Below are 12,462 nucleotides of genomic sequence, written 5' to 3'. Positions count from 1 at the left end.
ATAGATCCTCACCTCTTATGGAGAGCAGTTGAGTCTCTTCTGCTAGATTCTTCTAATGGTGAATGTTCTGAACCCTCAAAACCCCAAGCACAGAAAAACTTCATCTTGGCATGTATCTGTGCCAATCTGACCAATCTGTGTACCTCTTTCCCCTCCTCCTTGGCTTCTCTGGTGAATACAGCTGTAAGAGCTGATGCACTTTTCAGCTTGCCGTACATTAAAGTCCCATCAGCTAAGTTTAATGGAGCCTGGGGTCTGTGTACACAAGTCCTGTTTTAGGGTATAAAACACTATTGTTGCAGTTCAATCAACTTTGTGGCTTATCATAAACACAAGGAAGTCTCTAGATGCTGGGAGTCCAAAGCAACACACACAACATGCTGGAGGAACTCAGCAGGTCAGGCAGCATCTATGAAAATGAATAGGTAGTCGGCATTTTGGACCAAGGCCCTTCTTCAGGACTGAGAGGGAAGGGGGAAGATACCAGAATAAGAAGGTGGGGGGAGGGGACGGAGGCTAGCTGAAAGGTGATAGGTGAAGCCAGGTGTATGGGAAAGGCCAAGGGCTAGAAAAGATGCAATCTGATAGGAGAGGAGAGTGGACCTCAGGGGAAAGGGAAGGAGGAGGAACCCAGGGGAAAGTAATAGGTAGATAAGAAGGGGTAAAATGTCAGAGTGGGGAATAGAGGAAGTGGGGTGGAATTTGTTTACGGGAAGGAGAAAACGTTATTTGTGCCATCAGATTGGAGGCTACCCAGATGGAATATTAAGTGTTGTTCCTCCACTATGTGAGTAGCCTCCTCTTGGCACGAGAGGAGGCCATGAACCGACACGTCGGAACAGGAATGGGAATCAGAATTAAAACGTTTGGCCATCAGGAAGTGGCCTGTTATTTTCTAGACTGAGTATTACAGTGAAGTGGGACTTATTCTAGTGCACCTAGCAATGGTGAAATCCAATTTCTAAATATTTAACTCAGTTGCAGCAATTCCCACAACTACCTTCCTGTTGGCTGGGTTTTTAATTCAAATACAGATCGGAAATGATGGAAACATGTCCATGCATTACCCCAATGGAAATTAGAAAATCAGAATGTGTACAGTGAGCATTGGTTCCTGCTTTGTATAGGAATGTCTACATTACCATCAAACACGTTAGAGGGGGAAAAAACAGACCTGCCTGGGAAAAGCGGTGCGATGTTGCCCTCTGTGGTTCCCCTGCTGTTAAGGTGAAAAACTGGTGTTTATGATGTAAATCTGAGGCACCACACTGATAAATTCACTCCTAAACACAAAGTACACTGCAGGTGCTGGGGTCAAAGCAACACGCACAACACGCTGGAGGAACTCAGCAGGTCGGGCAGCATCCGTGGAAACGAGCAGTCGACATTTCGGGCCGAGATCCTTCATCAGGACTGAAGAGGGAGGGGGCAGGGGCCCTATAAAAAAGGTGGGGGAGAGGGTGCGAAGGAGAAGGCTGGTAGGTGCCAGGTGAAAATCCAATCAGAAGAAAGATCAAGGGGTGGGGGAGGGGAAGCAGGGAGGGGATAGGCAGGAAAGGTGAAGAAGGAATGTAAGGGGAAAGCACTATGTGTAGTAGAAGAAGGCAGAATCATGAGAGAAGTGATAGGCAGCTGGAAGAGGAGGCAGAGTGAAACTGGGATGGGGGAAAGGAGAGGGAAGGAATTACCGGAAATTGGAGAATTCGATGTTCATGCCAAGGGGCTGGAGACTACCCAGACGGTATATGAGGTGTTGCTCCTCCAACCTGAGTTTGGTCTCATCATGGCAGTAAGGGAGGCCACATATGGACATATCCGAATGGGAATGTGAAGCAAAATGAATGTAAATTCACTCCTGTTTACAGGCAAATTCATTTTGTTGGTTGTGTCTTTCGGATTAGGCACTCATCACAGCTTGATCAACAGAAGGGTTCCAATATTTTCTTGTGAGCCTTAAGAAATATTCCGGTTTTCAGAGGTTAGAAAGAACTATCAATGATACCATCTATTTCCATAACGATTTGTTTATTTTGTACTAATGACTTAATTGGTGGAATATTATAGGACCTTTCTTTTTCCTTTTCTCCTTCTTTTACTGTAACTTGTGCATATCAAACAACATATTAAATTCATTGGACACACATTAGTGGCACTGCAGTCTAAATACGCCACCTTTATGACAGTTTAAAAACACCCAAAAAAACGTATATCCAAATGTAAGTTTTTGCCCAATCATTTTAAACATAATTTAGAAAATAAACTATGCATTTTAATCTTAAGTATGATTTTTTTTCTCTGTGATGAAACTGCATGTAGTTTTGTGGGATAAAGGAATTATTCATTTAGTAGATATTGCCCAAATGGATTTCTTAGTAAACTTGGTAAAATCAATACCTATGTCAATATGGTCTTTAGGGAAATTCAGGCTTTTCTTTCTAGTTGTCTTGTGTGTAATGGAGCATTAGTGACATTCTGACACTGTTATTATGCAGGATTAAAGGGAATAATGAAAGGTTACCTGACTCTCTGGTAGAAGCATTTAATCTTCAAGTAACCTGTTTCCAGTCATGACATAATAAGAGGGAGGAGCTGGAACATGCATCGTTGCCCATTGATCAAGCAGTCAGCAGAGTGACAATGCATTCTTTCGGTTACCAATGTGATGGAAGCATTGTCACAAAATTGGACCGCATTGAAAATAAATAACCAAGGGGTAAGGTAACATTCCATATTTGCGTGCAGTTTGCAACTATTTAACACCACTCTTAAAAACTTGTCAAACAACAAATCTGATAAAGGGAGCTTCTGTTGGTATCGCTGTTGGGACCAGTGGTGGAAGTGGAGGAAGAATGTTAATTATGGGACTTTGAATGCCAGGTAGGGAGACCCCAATAACTTTCTCTGCTCCCCTAACCACCCTCTGCAAGGCTTTTTTGTTGGCAGCATTGCATAAATGTTTTGAGCCTAGGATGCTCAAGTGGGACTTTGTGTAAGACTATCCCGCAGAATTACTCCCACACAGCTTTGTACTTTGGCCTGATGCTGAATCTGCAGGATGAGTGTTTACTTAGAAGCAGTTTATCAGATTAAGTCAGAATTTAGAAAGAGCGGAACGATCCTTTTATATTTTGGCCGGGAATTTGGATAAGAGTTGAAGAAGAGATATACTGTGAATCTGCCGGAAGGGTGAACAGTGATAAGCACAGGAGATTGTACAGTTGCTGGAAATCCAGAGCAATACACACAAAATGCTGCAGGAACTCAGCAGGTGAGAGAGCATCTACAGAGGGAGGTAAGCAGTTGATGTTTCAGGCCAAGAACCCTCAACAGGCCCCTTCTTGTGTTGGATGATTGTGAGAGCTTTGACTCTGGGTTAAGATCCTGGGGGAGGGATTCTCCCTAACTGTATCATAGGGATACTGTGAGCTGCAACATTTGATGGGCAATTACATGAATGGAAATCATTTGTACAGGAGCTAATATTGAAGACCTCAAAGACTTAAAACCATGGAGTCTCTTGCCTCTCTCACTGCACACTATTAGCAATGGAGTAATCTAAGCGTTTAACATTGGTCCCTTGTAATTTTGCACCCACAGTATATATTATCCCAGGTGATGTCATTCAAAGGCATGTTATTAGGACCAATGAACTAATAGTAGACTTCAGGAAGGGGAAGTCAGGAGAACATACACCAATCCTCATTGAGGGGTCAAAGGTGGAAAGGGTGAGCAGCTTCGAGTTCCTGGGTGTCAACATCTCCGAGGATCTATCCTAGGCCCAAAACATTTATGCAATGCTGCCGACAAAAAAGCCTTGCCGAGTGTGGTTAGGGGAGCAGAGAAGGTTATTGGGGTCTCCCTACCTTCTGTCCAAGACCTCTTTCAGAGTCGATGCCTCCAGAAGACACGGTACATCAATAAAGACCCCTCACACCCTCTTCATGAACCATTTGTTCTGCCATCAGGTAAAAGTTACAGGAGCATCAAAACAAAAACCACAAGGCCACTAAACAGCTTCCTCCCACAGGCAGTCAGACTGCTAAATAGCTGCTCTACCTGACTCTGCTTTGGACACTTTTAACTTGCACTGGACACTTATAACTTGATTTTAACTGACATGTGGCTGTTGTGTTTTACTATTTATTGTTGTGTTTACTATTTATTGTTGCGTTTGTTATGTTATGATTGCACTTGCCCCTGGGAAACGCTGTCTCATTCTGCCCTGCAGTGCTGATGTATGGTTGGAATGACAATAAAGTTTTTGAATCTTGAATCTTGAATCAATCATAAAAAAGGCATACCGTAGGCTTTATTTCATTAAGATTTTGAGGAGATTTGGTATGTTACCAAAGTCTCATGTTAATTTATATAGATGCATGTTAGAGAGCATTCTGACTGGTATGGAGCCTCCAATGCAAGGGATCACAAGAGGCTGAAGAGAATTATAGTCTCAGCCAGCTCCATCACAGACATGGTAGTGTAGTGGTTAGTATAGTGCTATTACAGCTTCAATAGTAAGTTATGGGCATGCTATGTCGGTGCTGACACTTGCAGGCTGCCCCCATTTCATCCACAGACTGTGTTGGTCATCAATGCAAATGACACATTTCACTGTATGTTTGGATGTTTCAATGTACACGTGCAAATAAAGCTTATCTTACTTTCAAAGCCTCTCTGCCATCGAGGACATGTTCAAGATATCCAGTGAGTAAGAGCCCAGAGCCATCAACTGCTCCTCATACGTAAACCCTTTTGTTCACAGGATCATTCGCGTGGTCGTCCTCTGGATCCTCTCCAATACTAACACATCGCTTCTCGATTAGTGGCCCAGAACTGCTCACAATGTGATGCTTGTGCTTTTGTGACCTTGAGTTTAAAATATTTTGGAACTGTGTTAGAAATTGAAGGTGTGACTGCACCAATACTGGCATAGGAAACGGTGGAGATTGTGATATGCTTTGATTTTATTAAAGCCACGAGGCTGATAATTTGGTCATGATCTCCCTTTTATCATAAGCACCGCCCTAAAACATGTTGCAAAAGCAAAGATTTTTACTGTCAACTTTGGTTCCGAAATACCACTGTTATTTGTTTTTCTTGTTTAACATGGGCAGTTTAGTGCAGTGTGTTGTGATACTTATGAATGGGGATTGAAACATTGAGGCATTTGCTGCCAGGCTACAGAAAACTAATCTGTTGTTGATTAGAGGGTGACTCTGTCCTGCACATACGCTACCAGGAATAGCTTGAGGGGAATTCAATACAATCATTCATTTTGGCTGATTGCAACCATTGTTTGGATGCTGTAATGGTGTATAACTTTTTGGATGTAAATCTGTCCATTGTCCCCCTGAACTGAACTGGTTTGATTGGTGCTAACTATGAAATATATGTAGTAAAAATAAGCCTGAAGAATTCAAGGTGAAAAATAATCACACACTAATTACTGGCAGAAGAAATATTTGAGTGAATGTTTTCTGCAAACTCTTTTCTATTGATAGAGCTTCCAAGTAAAACAAATAACTCTACCCATGTGTTATATTAGGATTGTTTTTCACAATGCCATTACCATCCCACTAATGATTGTTCGTGAAAATCATTAGCGGATTTTTAACTAGGTAGATCAGTTACTGTTTCTTCACATTGACCAAACAGCACATTTGAGAGAGGAAATATGTGTGATATTTGGACAAAGATGAAGCACATTGTAAAGGCTAGCAATGAAGAAAAAATGGAAGTCACTGCCAAAAACTAGAATGAGTAATTGTAGTCAAAACTAATTGATTGCAGAGGTACCTGTATTTGCAAATCTGTAGCTCTTTTCTATTTCTGAGGCAACTCTATTGTATAGTTCACCGCACCCTTAGATGAAAGGAGATTTGCTGGAAAGAAATGGGGGCGGGATGATAATTTGGACAGTAGTTGTTCCAATGTTTCTGTCTCCTGGTTACACTTTGACATTTGACTTTTGGTATATTTTTGGGTCTGATTAACTGAAAATTCATCCTCAATTAACAATGCTACAGGTGATAGACAAAGATTTTGACACATTATCCACTCTGACGTACAAGTTGAATTGAGAAGCAAAATAAATTCCTGTGTCATGTTTGAGAGACAGAAGTAGGACGTTCTTACTATTTTCATTCCTCACCCAACTACACTAACAGCAGATCTCATCATCATCACACGGCTGTTTATGAGCTCTTTTTCTAGTTGCTGCAGGTCCTCCACTGCAAACAGGCAAAAACAAGCTGCCGGATGAGCTCAATGTGGAAGCAGAGAGATGATCATCGTTTGGGTTGGTTCTTGCATCAGGACGTTTGCTTCCATTACAAAGGGTCCTTCTTCTCTTGTAGAGTCTCATGCATGGTGGTTTATCAATGCAGGTTTTTCATTCCTTGCACCTTCCTCCATGTATTCTTCTTAGGCCATCCATTGTGAGATATACAAGTCTGTTTTGGAATGTCTTGCAAGCCTGTTTCTAATTTTCACTAGGATTCTCATGGAAGTGCTGCTTAGAGGGACAATCGTGGTCTGTCTACATTGCTCTCAATGCTAATGTCACAGGCCTCTGCTGCCCCGAATATAAATCCTTTTGGAGCCTGCGATCTGGTGGTTGTTTTACAGTTGAGAGGCTTGACATTGGTTTAGTAGCCCCATGGAAATGTGACTCTGCAATGCTGTGACATTTTAAGACAGCAAGTGGCCAACTTTACAATCATTGACATGAACTGTCACTATGCAATATGCAGTCAATAGCATAACTTTTCTGCTGGGAAAGTTAAGGAGTAATTCCATTTTTCATTTTTGATAGCATAATCTTGCTGTTTAGCAGAGAAATTGTAAGTGTCAGTTCTAGTTTGATGCCACAGATGGGAGCTCCAAAATGATTGACAAATATGCCAATATATTTCTGATACGAACACTCCATGCCAGAGTTTAATAATAATATAATTAAAAAGGCACTGAAAAGTTATGGTTTACCAGGGTTTCACATTTTGCTCTTTGGCTTCTCCTCCTTGCATTGTATAACGTAAAAAGCTTCACACTTGCATGACCAGTCTGCCATGCCAATTAGTAGCCTCCTGAGTTGTCAAATGAAGAAATGAGGTGACCCGAATATCAGGTCTTGGTGGGTAGGTTAACATAACATGTTCTATGTCTGGTGCACCTAGGATTATCTTACATTTTCCATTTGATAAGCAAGTGACTGATTCTCCATGGGCAAGAACATATTCCATTAAATGTTATCTACCATATCTGAGGTAGATCAAAAACCAGGAACTCTACCCCTCAGTCTTTCCATGGATATTGAATGTGTGCATCTGCTACAGACGTTGGATTCTCATGCCCAAAATGGTCAGTGTGACTTGAAGTATCATCCTAAACGTTGGCCGAGTCTTTATGAATTTGTGGTTGCTGATGCCCGTGACTTTCTCTAACTCATGAATAACTGTGGTGAGTGGCAGCTAGAAGGATATGGTTAACTATCAGCTTAATGGTGTCTGTTACAATTAAATGGTGGCATTTGGGTTTTTTTTGGTGATAGCTACAGATATGTATTCTGTAGCAGAGTATACAGGAACCAAAATTGAACTGTGAAATAATTCTGGCTGAGCTCCCTTTTCTTGTTTCAGCTGGTTTCTGGGCAGTATTCATCTTTGTTTTCATTTATTTTTGTTTTGGCAGCTTTAGTTACAGTAGGCAAAGGGGTTCCTGAAGTTGCTAGGCTTGTAGGATAATAAGACCATAAAACATAGGACCAGAATTAGGCCATTCAGCCCATCAAGTCTTCTCTGTCATTCCTTCATATCTGATCTTGGATCCTACTCAACCCTGTACACCTCGCCATATCCTTTGGTGCTCTGATTGATCAGGATACTATCAACTGCCTTAAATACACCCACTGTCTTGGCCTCCACCACAGTCTGTGGCAAAGCATTCTACGGATTCACCACTCTCTGGCTAAAAAATATTCTCCTTACTTTCATTCTAAAAAGTTGCCCCTCAATTTTGAGGCTGTGTCCTCTAGTTCTGGATACCCTGACCACAGTGAACATCCACGTCCACCCTGTCTAGTCCTTTCAACATTCGGTAGGTTACAATGGGATTTCCCGGCATCCTTCGAAATTCCACTGAGTACATGCCCAAAGTTGTCCAACGCTCCTCATGTGTTAACCCCATTCATTCCCAGAATCATCCTCTTGATCTTCCTCTGGTCTCTCCAATGACAACACATTCTTTCTGAGATTATGGGGCCCAAAACTGTTGACAATACTCCAAGTGCAGCCTGACTAGTGTCTTATAAAGCCTCAGCATTATCTCCTTGCTTTTATATTCTATTCCCCTTGAAATAAATACAGACTCAACCTTATGGGAGTCTTGCACGAGGACTCCCAAGCCCCTCTGCACCTCTGATGTTTGAAACTTCTCCCTATTTAGATAATAGTCCACACTATTGTCCCTTTTACCAAAATGCATTATCATACATTTCCCAACACTGGATTCCATCTGCCACTTTTTTGCCCATTCTTCCAATTTGTCTAAGTCCTGCTGCAATCACATTGCCTCCTCAGCACTAGCTACTCCTCCGTCTATCTTTGTATCACCCTCAGACTTTGCCACAAAGCCATCAATTCCATTATCCAAATCATTGACAAACAATGTGAAAAGTAATGGTACCAATACGGATCCCTGAGGAATACCACTAGTCACTGGTAGCCAACCAGAAAAGGCCCCCTTATTCCCACTCACTGCCTCCTGCCTGTCAGCCATTCCTCTATTCATGCCAGTATCTTTACTGTAATGCCATAGGATTTTATCTTGTTAAGCAGCCTCAAGTGTGGCACCTTATCAAATGCCTTCTGAAAATCCAAGTAAATGACATCCACTGCCTCTCCTTTGTCCACCCTGCTTGTTACTTCCTTGAAGATCACTAACAGATTAGTCAGGCAGTATTTACTTTTACAGAAACCATGCTGACTTTGACTTATTTTATCATTAGTCTGCAAGAACCCCGAAACCTCTTCCTTAATAATCGACTCCAATATTTTGCCCACCACTGTGGTGAGGCTAATTGGCCTATAATTTCCTTTCTTTTGTCTTCTGTCCTTCTTAAAGAGTGGGTGACATTTGCAAATGACTAAGAACTTCTCCTTCTCCAGAACTTCACTGAATGCTTGTCTGTTAACAACTAAAAGATGACTGAATAGTCATAAGCGGTCCGTCAGTACGAAAAGCAAAGAAGCTCCCTGGTTAAATTCTTGCTTAGAAATATTGCACAAAATGAGGCATAATTAGCCTGACCAGATTTTGAGGCCAAGTAATTCATTTGAACAAGGTATCCTTGATCTAAAATGAAGCCAGAATATTCCACATTTCAATGCTGGGTCTTGTAAAATCTGATGCAGAATACAGGTTTGTATTTCACAGTAGGTTCTAAATAAAATAGCAGATTTAAGTTAACGCTGTCATTAGTGATGGGTTAAGTGGGAGTTGAATATTATATATTAGATCAAGTTCACTTCGTGACCTGCTGGAATTTCTGAAATGCCTTTTAATCCACTGAATTTTCAATAATACATATAGCCTTTGTTATTTAAATAAAGTTAAAGACTGGGCCCGGCACAACTATTTGCATTGGCTCTAATTAGTTTCACATGCACATGTAAACCTGTGCCAAGCAAGGTCAAATTTTCACAGAAGCTGATACTGTTAATCAACAGGATCTGAATGCACAGACACACCAGAAAAAAAGAGTTATGCTCTTTCAGAATCGCAGTCTACAGAAAGCATTTGCTTAGAACTGAAAATAGTCTTGCCTGTCAAATTGTGATCTTATGTAATTGGGACAACTCTGTTGATGTAACAATGGAGTAGAAGTCGATATCTGAGAATAAATTTGTCCCATGCTGTTGGGTGGTGTAGGGTGAACATGCCACATGACTCCTCGTTATGTTTCCTCAGTTTATCAGTCAATTGCATTTACACTGGCTGGTTTAATGGGAAGCATTACATGACAAGGTCCAAGAATGATTAGAAGAAAGTATGATAATGTCAGCACTAAAAATGAACTGTAATTCCTTTCCCATGTACATTGAGTCATGACAAAACAAATGTACTGTGGATTTCCTTGTATTTATCAGATCTATGATGTGTCTTCTTTGCTTCCCCCCCCCCCCTTATTTTTAGATGGCTTGATTTGCAATATTTGTATGACCTACTTAACAGAGGGAGCAAAAGATGAGGATTGGGTGCACTAGTGCATAGAACAGAAGGTCAGAAGTTTAGAGTGTCATGAATTCAGAAGACAGGACATTAAAGATGTTCTACCCTGTTTGTTTTGTCTGCCTGTCCCAGGAGATTACAATACTGTAGGTGGTGGGATGGAGTGGGGTGGGGTGGAGGTAGTTGACACAGTCAAAGAAGGGAGTGTTTAGTCACAATGATTGAGCTGTCATTCTGTGGGATGGACTTGCTGAACCAGCTGCTCTTTCCCCACTTGCCAATTTTGTGTATTCACTAGAATCCTCATACATGAAACAATGTGCAGCACGTGGGCAGTGGGGGAGGACAGAGGAAGGACAGGGGCAGGGCAAAAGCAAGGGTGAAGAGACCTGGACTCTGATGAGATAGTGCACATAGAAAAGAATCCATTAAAAAGTGGAAAAAAATGCCAAGTTATTACTTTATGGTCCTACAAGTATTATATCAGTACCATCTAAATCTTTAGTGGTACAGAGCAAACTTATCATTGTGCATCCTCCACTTAAAAAAATAATTAAACATTTCTTAAATCTGCATCAGCTGCAGTGACCATTATGTTACTCTAGAAATAACTCCCAGAATGGACTTCACAATGCTCATCTTTGCTTATAAATACAATTCCCACAGTAAGTTCAAAGCATTTTCCAGAGACCTCCTTGTGCAAATAATTATCGGAAGTGAAGTCAGGATCTTATGAATGTAGAAGAATCAGTCTGATATCAGAAACACTGGTTAGCATTAATCTCTGTGTCAAATATCTAGGACTGTCCAAGTGCACAGATTTTTTTCTTTGATTGCTAGCACTAAACAGAACCAAAAAATATCAGTGTTTTGTTTTACTCACCGACCAAACCTTCACTACTTTTGAAGTCAAATGTGTGGAGATGATTAAGCTAATGGCCGATACGCTGCGCAGTCCAGCAACAACAATCAAAGGTGAACTCCTCCCCATGGTTTCTTCAAGGTTTTCTGAATGACATTCTAATAAATCAGTTGATCCATTGGCTGCCAGAGGTGAGCTGAGTTTTACTACTGACTGCATCTGAAGGGGGAATAACCATAGATCACGTTTCGGTGTAAAATAGCTACTAATGGCATCTACTACCAATCTTCTACAACAACAAAATCTACAACAAAATTTATTCTGTTTTGCTATCTGAGTGAGATTGTGGTTATTCTTCATCCCTAATTGTCCTTGAGAAGATGGTGATGAGCACCCTTTTTGGACCAGTGCAATCCTTTAGTTGAAGATATGCCCACTATGTTGTTGGGTAGATTTTGACCCCACATTGCTGAAGGATAGGTGCTATATTTCTGCCAGGATGGTTTGAGATCTTGCAGGGGAACTAACAGATGGCCATGTTCCTGTGAGCCTGGGCAGAGGAATGCGTACATATGTGCAGATGGGGGAGGGGGAGGTTGGGACGTGGTTTAATGGTCCTCCTGGGTGCCAGTCAAGCTGCTGCTTTTCTTTTGATGATGATGTCTTTCTTGAGAATTGTAAGACCTGTGGAGAGTTGTCGACACAACTCAGCACAACACAGAAACAAGTCTCCCCTCCATGGTCTCTGTCTATACTTTATACCGCCTGAGTCAAGTAGTCAGCATAACTAATGACTCCACTCGCCCTGGACGTTCTGTCTTCTCAACCCCCCACCCCCACTTTCGAGCGGAAGAAACCACATACCACCAGGCTCAAGGACAACTTCTATCCCACTGCTGCAAGACTATTCAATGTTTTCATAGTGCAATAAGATGGACTCGGCCTCACAATCTACCCCCTTGCAATCATCTACCCGCACCGCTCTTTCTCTCTACTGTAACATATTACACTGCACTCTGTTGATCTCCTCAGTACACTGTTCTGATGAACTGATCTGTATGCAAGACAAATTTTTCACTGGACTACAGGCGGCAATAACGAAGCAACTTACTAATTTACCACAGCTGCACTGGTTTAGATATTCAGAGCTTATTTCCTCACAGCACACACTATAGATAATGAAAGGCATTGCTAATAAGGAGCTGTCTTATTTCAGGATACCCAGACTTTCTATCAGCCCTTGGAGACAGTTGATTTTCTAATCAATGGTGACTTCCAGGATATTGATAGTTGGGATCTTGGCGATGGTAATGCTATTGAGTGTCAATGGTTCGACTCTCTTTTGCTGGAAATGGCACTACTGTGATGAAAAT

At 41.5% G+C, this 12,462-nt stretch overlaps 1 protein-coding gene and 1 long non-coding RNA gene across 2 annotated transcripts in view; one reads left to right on the top strand and one right to left on the bottom strand.

The window, feature by feature from the left end:
* The window catches only part of LOC140714591 (uncharacterized), an 82,788-nt gene extending 71,619 nt beyond the window's left edge, over positions 1 to 11,169 (bottom strand). Inside the window, exon 1 of the long non-coding RNA XR_012095941.1 lies at positions 11,111 to 11,169. This is a non-coding gene — a long non-coding RNA (uncharacterized lncRNA). The remainder of the gene's footprint in view (positions 1 to 11,110) is intronic.
* Positions 1 to 12,462, top strand: part of LOC140714589 (heparan sulfate glucosamine 3-O-sulfotransferase 3A1-like) — a 186,171-nt gene that overhangs the window by 17,612 nt on the left and 156,097 nt on the right. The gene's annotated exons all lie outside the window — the stretch shown is intronic.

Source organism: Hemitrygon akajei, chromosome 22, assembly GCF_048418815.1.
Source record: "Hemitrygon akajei chromosome 22, sHemAka1.3, whole genome shotgun sequence".
Classification (NCBI taxonomy): domain Eukaryota; kingdom Metazoa; phylum Chordata; class Chondrichthyes; order Myliobatiformes; family Dasyatidae; genus Hemitrygon; species Hemitrygon akajei.
This window is presented reverse-complemented; position numbering and strand designations above follow the sequence as displayed.